The sequence below is a fragment of the Trachurus trachurus genome (assembly GCF_905171665.1).
Source record: "Trachurus trachurus genome assembly, chromosome: 11".
Classification (NCBI taxonomy): Eukaryota; Metazoa; Chordata; class Actinopteri; order Carangiformes; family Carangidae; genus Trachurus; species Trachurus trachurus.
Window position 1 is genome coordinate 8,474,816 of NC_139904.1, and position 12,129 is coordinate 8,486,944.

The window sequence follows — 12,129 nt, forward strand, 5'->3', positions numbered from 1 at the left end:
GCCTCAACTACAACCACAGCGACCCCAACAACAACTACAGCTGCCACAACTACAAGCACATCCTCCCCTATGACAACCACAGCGACCCCAACAAGTACAGTTGCCACAACTACAACAACACCCTCCCCAACGACAACCACAGCTACCCCAACAACAACTACACCTGCCACAACTACAACCACATCCTCCCCAACGTCAACCACATCCTTCCCAACATCAACCACATCCTCCCCAACGACAACCACAGCGACTCCAACAACAAGTACAGTTGCCACAACTACAACCACACCCTCCCCAACGACAACCACATCCTCCCCAACGACAATCACAGCTAACCCAACAACAACTACACCTGCCACAACTACCACCACACCCTCCCCAACGACAACCACAGCTACCCCAGCAACAAATCCAGCTGCCACAACTACAACCACATCCACCCCAATAACAACTACAGCTGCCACAACTACAACCACACCCTCCCCAACGACAACCACATCCTCCCCAACGACAACCACAGCGACCCCAACAACAACTACAGCTGCCACAACTACAAGCACATCCTCGCCAACAACAACCACATCCTCCCCAACGACAACCACAGAGACCCCAACAACAAGTACAGTTGCCACAACTACAACCACACCCTCCCCAACGACAACCACATCCTCCCCAAAGACAACCACATCCTCCCCAACCACAACTACAGCTGCCACAACTACAACCACATCCTCCCCAACTACAACCACATCCTCCCCAACGACAACCACATCCTCCCCAACGACAACCACAGCGACCCCAACAACAACTACAGCTGCCACAACTACAAGCACATCCTCCCCAACAACAACCACATCCTCCCCAACGACAACCACAGCGACCCCAACAACAAGTACAGTTGCCACAACTACAACCACACCCTCCCCAACGACAACCACAGCTATCCCAACAACAACTACACCTGCCACAACCACAACCACATCTACCCCAACAACAACTACAGCTGCCCCAACAACAACTACAGCTGCCACAACTACAACCACATCCTCCCCAACGTCAACCACATCCTCCCCAAAGACAACCACATCCTCCCCAACAACAACTATAGCTGCCATGACAACCACATCCTCCCAAACAACAACCACATCCTCCCCAACGACAACCACAGAGACCCCAACAACAAGTACAGTTGCCACAACTACAACCACACCCTCCCCAACGACAACCACATCCTCCCCAAAGACAACCACATCCTCCCCAACAACAACTATAGCTGCCATGACAACCACATCCTCCCAAACAACAACCACATCCTCCCCAACGACAACCACAGAGACCCCAACAACAAGTACAGTTGCCACAACTACAACCACACCATCCCCAACGACAACCACAGCTACCCCAACAACAACTACGCCTGCCACAACTACAACCACATCTACCCCAACAACAACTACAGCTGCCCCAACAACAACTACAGCTGCCACAACTACAACCACATCCTCCCCAACGTCAACGACAACCACATCCTCCCCAACAACAACTACAGCTGCCACGACAACCACACCCTCCCCAACAACAACCACATCTTCCCCAACGACAACCACATCCTCCCCAACAACAACTACAGCTGCCATGACAACCACATCCTCCCAAACAACAACCACATCCTCCCCAACGACAACCACAGAGACCCCAACAACAAGTACAGTTGCCACAACTACAACCACACCCTACCCAACGACAACCACAGCTAGCCCAACAAAAACTACACCTGCCACAACTACAACCACACCATCCCCAACGACAACCACAGCTACCCCAACCACAACTACAGCTGCCACAACTACAACCACATCCTCCCCAACTACAACCACATCCTCCCCAACGACAACCACATCCTCCCCAACGACAACCACAGCGACCCCAACAACAACTACAGCTGCCACAACTACAAGCACATCCTCCCCAACAACAACCACATCCTCCCCAACGACAACCACAGCGACCCCAACAACAAGTACAGTTGCCACAACTACAACCACACCCTCCCCAACGACAACCACAGCTATCCCAACAACAACTACACCTGCCACAACCACAACCACATCTACCCCAACAACAACTACAGCTGCCCCAACAACAACTACAGCTGCCACAACTACAACCACATCCTCCCCAACGTCAACCACATCCTCCCCAAAGACAACCACATCCTCCCCAACGTCAACGACAACCACATCCTCCCCAACAACAACTACAGCTGCCACGACAACCACACCCTCCCCAACAACAACCACATCTTCCCCAACGACAACCACATCCTCCCCAACAACAACTACAGCTGCCATGACAACCACATCCTCCCAAACAACAACCACATCCTCCCCAACGACAACCACAGAGACCCCAACAACAAGTACAGTTGCCAAAACTACAACCACACCCTCCCCAACGACAACCACATCCTCCCCAACAACAACTACAGCTGCCACGACAACCACATCCTCCCAAACAACAACCTCATCCTCCCCAACGACAACCACAGAGACCCCAACAACAAGTACAGTTGCCACAACTACAACCACACCCTCCCCAACGACAACCACATCCTCCCCAACGACAACCATAGCGACCCCAACAACAACTACAGCTGCCACAACTACAAGCACATCCTCCCCAACAACAACCACATCCTCCCCAACGACAACCACAGCGACCCCAACAACAAGTACAGTTGCCACAACTACAACCACACCCTCCCCAACGACAACCACAGCTAGCCCAACAAAAACTACACCTGCCACAACTACAACCACATCTACCCCAACAACAACTACAGCTGCCCCAACCACAACTACAGCTGCCACAACTACAACCACATCCTCCCCAACGTCAACCACATCCTCCCCAACGACAACCACATCCTCCCCAACAACAACTATAGCTGCCATGACAACAACATCCTCCCAAACAACAACCACATCCTCCCCAACGACAACCACAGAGACCCCAACAAGTACAGTTGCCACAACTACAACCACACCCTCCCCAACGACAACCACATCCTCCCCAACAACAACTACAGCTGCCACGACAACCACATCCTCCCAAACAACAACCACATCCTCCCAAACGACAACCACAGAGACCCCAACAACAAGTACAGTTGCCACAACTACAACCACATCCTCCCCAACGACAACCACAGCTGCCGCAACAACAAGTACAGTTGCCACAAGTACAACCACACCATCCCCAACGACAACCACAGCTACCCCAACAACAACTACACCTGCCACAACTACAACCACATCTACCCCAACAACAACTACAGCTGCCCCAACAACAACTACAGCTGCCACAACTACAACCACATCCTCCCCAACGTCAACGACAACCACATCCTCCCCAACAACAACTACAGCTGCCACGACAACCACACCCTCCCCAACAACAACCACATCTTCCCCAACGACAACCACATCCTCCCCAACAACAACTACAGCTGCCATGACAACCACATCCTCCCCAACAACAACTACAGCTGCCACGACAACCACACCCTCCCCAACAACAACCACATCTTCCCCAACGACAACCACATCCTCCCCAACAACAACTACAGCTGCCATGACAACCACATCCTCCCAAACAACAACCACATCCTCCCCAACGACAACCACAGAGACCCCAACAACAAGTACAGTTGCCAAAACTACAACCACACCCTCCCCAACGACAACCACATCCTCCCCAACAACAACTACAGCTGCCACGACAACCACATCCTCCCAAACAACAACCTCATCCTCCCCAACGACAACCACAGAGACCCCAACAACAAGTACAGTTGCCACAACTACAACCACACCCTCCCCAACGACAACCACATCCTCCCCAACGACAACCATAGCGACCCCAACAACAACTACAGCTGCCACAACTACAAGCACATCCTCCCCAACAACAACCACATCCTCCCCAACGACAACCACAGCGACCCCAACAACAAGTACAGTTGCCACAACTACAACCACACCCTCCCCAACGACAACCACAGCTAGCCCAACAAAAACTACACCTGCCACAACTACAACCACATCTACCCCAACAACAACTACAGCTGCCCCAACCACAACTACAGCTGCCACAACTACAACCACATCCTCCCCAACGTCAACCACATCCTCCCCAACGACAACCACATCCTCCCCAACAACAACTATAGCTGCCATGACAACAACATCCTCCCAAACAACAACCACATCCTCCCCAACGACAACCACAGAGACCCCAACAAGTACAGTTGCCACAACTACAACCACACCCTCCCCAACGACAACCACATCCTCCCCAACAACAACTACAGCTGCCACGACAACCACATCCTCCCAAACAACAACCACATCCTCCCAAACGACAACCACAGAGACCCCAACAACAAGTACAGTTGCCACAACTACAACCACATCCTCCCCAACGACAACCACAGCTGCCGCAACAACAAGTACAGTTGCCACAAGTACAACCACACCATCCCCAACGACAACCACAGCTACCCCAACAACAACTACACCTGCCACAACTACAACCACATCTACCCCAACAACAACTACAGCTGCCACAACTACAACCACATCCTCCCCAACGTCAACGACAACCACATCCTCCCCAACAACAACTACAGCTGCCACGACAACCACACCCTCCCCAACAACAACCACATCTTCCCCAACGACAACCACATCCTCCCCAACAACAACTACAGCTGCCATGACAACCACATCCTCCCAAACAACAACCACATCCTCCCCAACGACAACCACAGAGACCCCAACAACAAGTACAGTTGCCAAAACTACAACCACACCCTCCCCAACGACAACCACATCCTCCCCAACGACAACCACATCCTCCCCAACAACAACTACAGCTGCCACGACAACCACATCCTCCCAAACAACAACCACATCCTCTCCAACGACAACCACAGAGACCCCAACAACAAGTACAGTTGCCACAACTACAACCACACCCTCCCCAACGACAACCACATCCTCCCCAACGACAACCACAGCGACCCCAACAACAACTACAGCTGCCACAACTACAAGCACATCCTCCCCAACAACAACCACATCCTCCCCAACGACAACCACAGCGACCCCAACAACAAGTACAGTTGCCACAACTACAACCACACCCTCTCCAACGACAACCACAGCTAGCCCAACAAAAACTACACCTGCCACAACTACAACCACATCTACCCCAACAACAACTACAGCTGCCCCAACCACAACTACAGCTGCCACAACTACAACCACATCCTCCCCAACTACAACCACATCCTCCCCAACGACAACCACATCCTCCCCAACGACAACCACAGCGACCCCAACAACAAGTACAGCTGCCACAACTACAAGCACATCCTCCCCAACAACAACCACATCCTCCCCAACGACAACCACAGCGACCCCAACAACAAGTACAGTTGCCACAACTACAACCACACCCTCCCCAACGACAACCACAGCTATCCCAACAACAACTACACCTGCCACAACCACAACCACATCTACCCCAACAACAACTACAGCTGCCCCAACAACAACTACAGCTGCCACAACTACAACCACATCCTCCCCAGCGTCAACCACATCCTCCCCAAAGACAACCACATCCTCCCCAACAACAACTATAGCTGCCATGACAACCACATCCTCCCAAACAACAACCACATCCTCCCAAACGACAACCACAGAGACCCCAACAACAAGTACAGTTGCCACAACTACAACCACATCCTCCCCAACGACAACCACAGCGACCGCAACAACAAGTACAGTTGCCACGACTACAACCACACCATCCCCAACAACAACCACAGCTACCCCAACAACAACTACAGCTGCCACAACTACAACCACATCCTCCCCAACAACAACTACAGCTGCCACGACAACCACACCCTCCCCAACAACAACCACATCTTCCCCAACGACAACCACATCCTCCCCAACAACAACTACAGCTGCCACGACAACCACACCCTCCCCAACAACAACTACAGCTGCCATGACAACCACATCCTCCCAAACAACAACCACATCCTCCCCAACGACAACCACAGAGACCCCAACAACAAGTACAGTTGCCAAAACTACAACCACACCCTCCCCAACGACAACCACATCCTCCCCAACAACAACTACAGCTGCCACGACAACCAAATCCTCCCAAACAACAACCACATCCTCCCCAACGACAAGCACAGAGACCACAACAACAAGTACAGTTGCCACAACTACAACCACACCCTCCCCAACGACAACCACAGCGACCGCAACAACAAGTACAGTTGCCACAACTACAACCACACCCTCCCCAACGACAACCACATCCTCCCCAACAACAACTACAGCTGCCACGACAACCACACCCTCCCCAACAACAACCACATCTTCCCCAACGACAACCACATCCTCCCCAACAACAACTACAGCTGCCATGACAACCACATCCTCCCCAACGACAACCACAGAGACCCCAACAACAAGTACAGTTGCCAAAACTACAACCACACCCTCCCCGACGACAACCACATCCTCCCCAACAACAACTACAGCTGCCACGACAACCACATCCTCCCAAACAACAACCACATCCTCCCCAACGACAACCACAGAGACCCCAACAACAAGTACAGTTGCCACAACTACAACCACACCCTCCCCAACGACAACCACATCCTCCCCAACGACAACCATAGCGACCCCAACAACAACTACAGCTGCCACAACTACAAGCACATCCTCCCCAACGACAACCACAGCGACCCCAACAACAAGTACAGTTTCCACAACTACAACCACACCCTCCTCAACGACAACCACAGCTAGCCCAACAAAAACTACACCTGCCACAACTACAACCACATCTACCCCAACAACAACTACAGCTGCCCCAACCACAACTACAGCTGCCAAAACTACAACCACATCCTCCCCAACGTCAACCACATCCTCCCCAACGACAACCACATCCTCCTCAACAACAACTATAGCTGCCATGACAACCACATCCTCCCAAACAACAACCACAGCGACCGCAACAACAAGTACAGTTGCCACGACTACAACCACACCATCCCCAACGACAACCACAGCTACCCCAACAACAACTACAGCTGCCACAACTACAACCACATCCTCCCCAACGTCAACGACATCCACATCCTCTCCAACAACAACTACAGCTGGCACGACAACCACACCCTCCCCAACAACAACCACATCTTCCCCAACGACAACCACATCCTCCCCAACAACAACTACAGCTGCCATGACAACCACATCCTCCCAAACAACAACCACATCTTCCCCAACGACAACCACAGAGACCCCAACAACAAGTACAGTTGCCAAAACTACAACCACACCCTCCCCAACGACAACCACATCCTCCCCAACAACAACTACATCTGCCACGACAACCACATCCTCCAAAACAACAACCACATCCTCCCCAACGACAACCCCAACAACAAGTACAGTTGCCACAACTACAACCACACCCTCCCCAACGACAACCACAGCGACCGCAACAACAAGTACAGTTGCCACAACTACAACCACATCCTCCCCAACATCAACCACATCCTCCCCAACGACAACCACATCCTCCCCAACGACAACCACAGCGACCCCAACAACAACTACAGCTGCCACAACTACAAGCACATCCTCCCCAACAACAACCACATCCTCCCTAACGACAACCACAGCGACCCCAACAACAAGTACAGTTGCCACAACTACAACTACACCCTCCCCAACGACAACCACAGCCACCCCAACAACAACTACACCTGCCACAAGTACAACCACATCTACCCCAACAACAACTACAGCTGCCCCAACAACAACTACAGCTGCCACAACTACAACCACATCCTCCTCAACGTCAACCACATCCTCCCCAACGACAACCACAGCAACCGCAACAACAACTACAGTTGCCACAACTACAACCACAACCTCCCCAACGACAACCACATCCTCCCCAACGACAACCACATCCTCCCCAACGTCAACCACATCCTCCCCAACGACAACCACAGCTACCCCAACAACAACTACACCTGCCACAACTACAACCACATCAACCCCAACAACAACTACAGCTGCCACAACTACAACCACATCCTCCCCAACGTCAACCACATCCTCCCCAACGACAACCACATCCTCCCAAACAACAACCACATCCTCCCCAACGACAACCACAGAGACCCCAACAACAAGTACAGTTGCCACAACTAAAACCACACCCTCCCCAACGACAACCACAGCGACCGCAACAAGTACAGTTGCCACAACTACAAACACACCCTCCCCAACGACAACCACAGCTACCCCAACAACAACTACACCTACCACAACTACAACCACATCCTCCCCAACGTCAACCACATCCTTCCCAACATCAACCACATCCTCCCCAACGACAACCACAGCGACTCCAACAACAAGTACAGTTGCCACAACTACAACCACACCCTCCCCAACGACAACCACATCCTCCCCAACGACAACCACAGCTAACCCAACAACAACTACACCTGCCACAACTACCACCACACCCTCCCCAACGACAACCACAGCTACCCCAGCAACAAATCCAGCTGCCACAACTATAACCACATCCACCCCAATAACAACTACAGCTGCCACAACTACAACCACACCCTCCCCAACGACAACCACATCCTCCCCAACGACAACCACAGCGACCCCAACAACAACCACAGCTGCCACAACTACAACCACACCCTCCCCAACGACAACCACATCCTCCCCAACGACAACCACAGCGACCCCAACAACAACCACAGCTGCCACAACTACAAGCACATCCTCCCCAACAACAACCACATCCTCCCCAACGACAACCACAGCGACCCCAACAACAAGTACAGTTGCCACAACTACAACCACACCCTCCCCAACGACAACCACAGCAAGCCCAACAAAAACTACACCTGCCACAACTACAACCACATCTACCCCAACAACAACTACAGCTGCCCCAACCACAACTACAGCTGCCACAACTACAACCACATCCTCCCCAACTACAACCACATCCTCCCCAACGACAACCACATCCTCCCCAACGACAACCACAGCGACCCCAACAACAACTACAGCTGCCACAACTACAAGCACATCCTCCCCAACAACAACCACATCCTCCCCAACGACAACCACAGCTGCCACTACAACCACACCCTCCCCAACAACAACCACATCTTCCCCAACGACAACCACAGAGACCCCAAAAACAAGTACAGTTGCCACAACGACAACCACATCCTCCCCGATGACAACCACAGCTAACCCAACGACAACCACAGCTATCCCAACAACAACTACACCTGCCACAACCACAACCACATCTACCCCAACAACAACTACAGCTGCCCCAACAACAACTACAGCTGCCACAACTACAACCACATCCTCCCCAACGTCAACCACATCTTCCCCAAAGACAACCACATCCTCCCCAACAACAACTATAGCTGCCATGACAACCACATCCTCCCATACAACAACCACATCCTCCCCAACGACAACCACAGAGACCCCAACAACAAGTACAGTTGCCACAACTACAACCACACCCTCCCCAACGACAACCACATCCTCCCCAACGACAACCACATCCTCCCCAACAACAACTACAGCTGCCACGACAACCACATCCTCCCAAACAACAACCACATCCTCCCCAACGACAACCACAGAGACCCCAACAACAAGTACAGTTGCCACAACTACAACCACATCCTCCCCAACGACAACCACAGCGACTGCAACAACAAGTACAGTTGCCACAACTACAACCACACCATCCCCAACGACAACCACAGCTACCCCAACAACAACTACACCTGCCACAACTACAACCACATCTACCCCAACAACAACTACAGCTGCCCCAACAACAACTACAGCTGCCACAACTACAACCACATCCTCCCCAACGTCAACGACAACCACATCCTCCCCAACAACAATTACAGCTGCCACGACAACCACACCATCCCCAACAACAACCACATCTTCCCCAACGACAACCACAGAGACCCTAACAACAAGTACAGTTGCCACAACGACAACCACATCCTCCCCAACAACAATTACAGCTGCCACGACAACCACACCCTCCCCAACAACAACCACATCTTCCCCAACGACAACCACAGAGACCCTAACAACAACTACAGCTGCTACAACTACAACCACACCCTCCCCAACGACAACCACAGTTACCCCAGCAACAAATTCAGCTGCCTCAACTACAACCACATCCTCCCCTATGACAACCACAGCGACCCCAACAACTACAGCTGCCACAACTACAACCACAACAACCCCAACGACAACCACAGCTATCCCAACGACAACCACATCCTCCCCAACGACAACCACAGCTGCCACAACTACAACCACAGCTACCCCAACAACAGCAATTACAGCTACCCCAAGAACAACTACTCCTGCCACAACTACAACCACATCCTCCCCAACGACAACTACCCCAGCAACAAGTACAGCTACCACAACTACAACCACATCCTCCCCAATGACAACCACAACGACCCCAACAAAAAGTACTGCTGCCACAACTACAACCACAGCTACCGCAACAACAACTACAACCACAGCTTCCGCAACAACAACAACACCTGCCACAACTACAACCACAGCTACCGCAACAACAACAACAGCTGCCACAACTACAAACACAGCTACCGCAACAACAACTACAGCTGCCACGACTACAACCACACCCTCCCCAACGACAACCACAGCGTCCCCAACAACAGGTACAGTTGCCACAACTACAACCACATCCTCCCCAACGACAACCACATCCTCCCCAACAACAACTACAGCTGCCACAACAACAACCACAACCTCCCCAACGACAACCACAGAGACCCCAACATCAACTACACCTGCCACAACTACAACCACATCCTCCCCAACGACAACCACATCCTCTCCAACGACAACCACATCCTCCCCAACGACAATCACATCCTCCCCAACATCAACCACATCCTCCCCAACGGCAACCACATCCTCCCCAACGACAAACACATCCTCCCCAACAACAACTACAGCTGCCACAACAACAACCACATCCTCCCGAACGACAACCACAGAGACCCCAACGACAACCACAGCGACCCCAAAAACAAGTACAGTTGCCACAACAACAACCACACCCTCCCCAACGACAACCACAGCGACCGCAACAAGTACAGTTGCCACAACTACAACCACATCCTCCCCAACGACAACCACATCCTCCCCAACTACAACCACATCCTCTCCAACGACAACCACAGCTACCCCAGCAAAAATTACAGCTGCCACAACGACAACCACAGCCACCCCAACAACAACTACACCTGCCACAAGTACAACCACATCTACCCCAACGACAACCACATCCTCCCCAACGACAACCACAGCTACCCCAGCAACAAGTACAGTTGCCACAACAACAACCACATCCTCCCCAACGACAATCACGGCGAACCCAACAACAACTACAGCTGCCACAACTACAACCACATCCTCCCCGACGACAACCACAACTACCCAAACAAAAACTACAGCTGCCACAACAACAACCACATCCTCCCCAACAACAACTACCGCTGCCACAACTACAACCACATCCTCCCCAACGACAACCACAGCTACCCCAACAACAACTACAGCTGCCACAACTACAACCACATCTAACCCAACAACAACTACAGCTGGCACAACTACAACGACATCCTCCCCAACAACATCTACAGCTGGCACAACTACAACCACAACCTCCCCAACAACAACTACAGCTGGCACAACTACAACAACATCCTCCCCAACAGCAGCTACAGCTGGCACAACTACAACCACATCCTCTCCAACAACAACCACAGCTACCCCAACAACAAGCACAGCTGCCACAACTACAACCACAGCTACCCCAACAACAACTACCGCTGCCACAACTACAACCACATCCTCCCCAACGACAACCACAGCTACC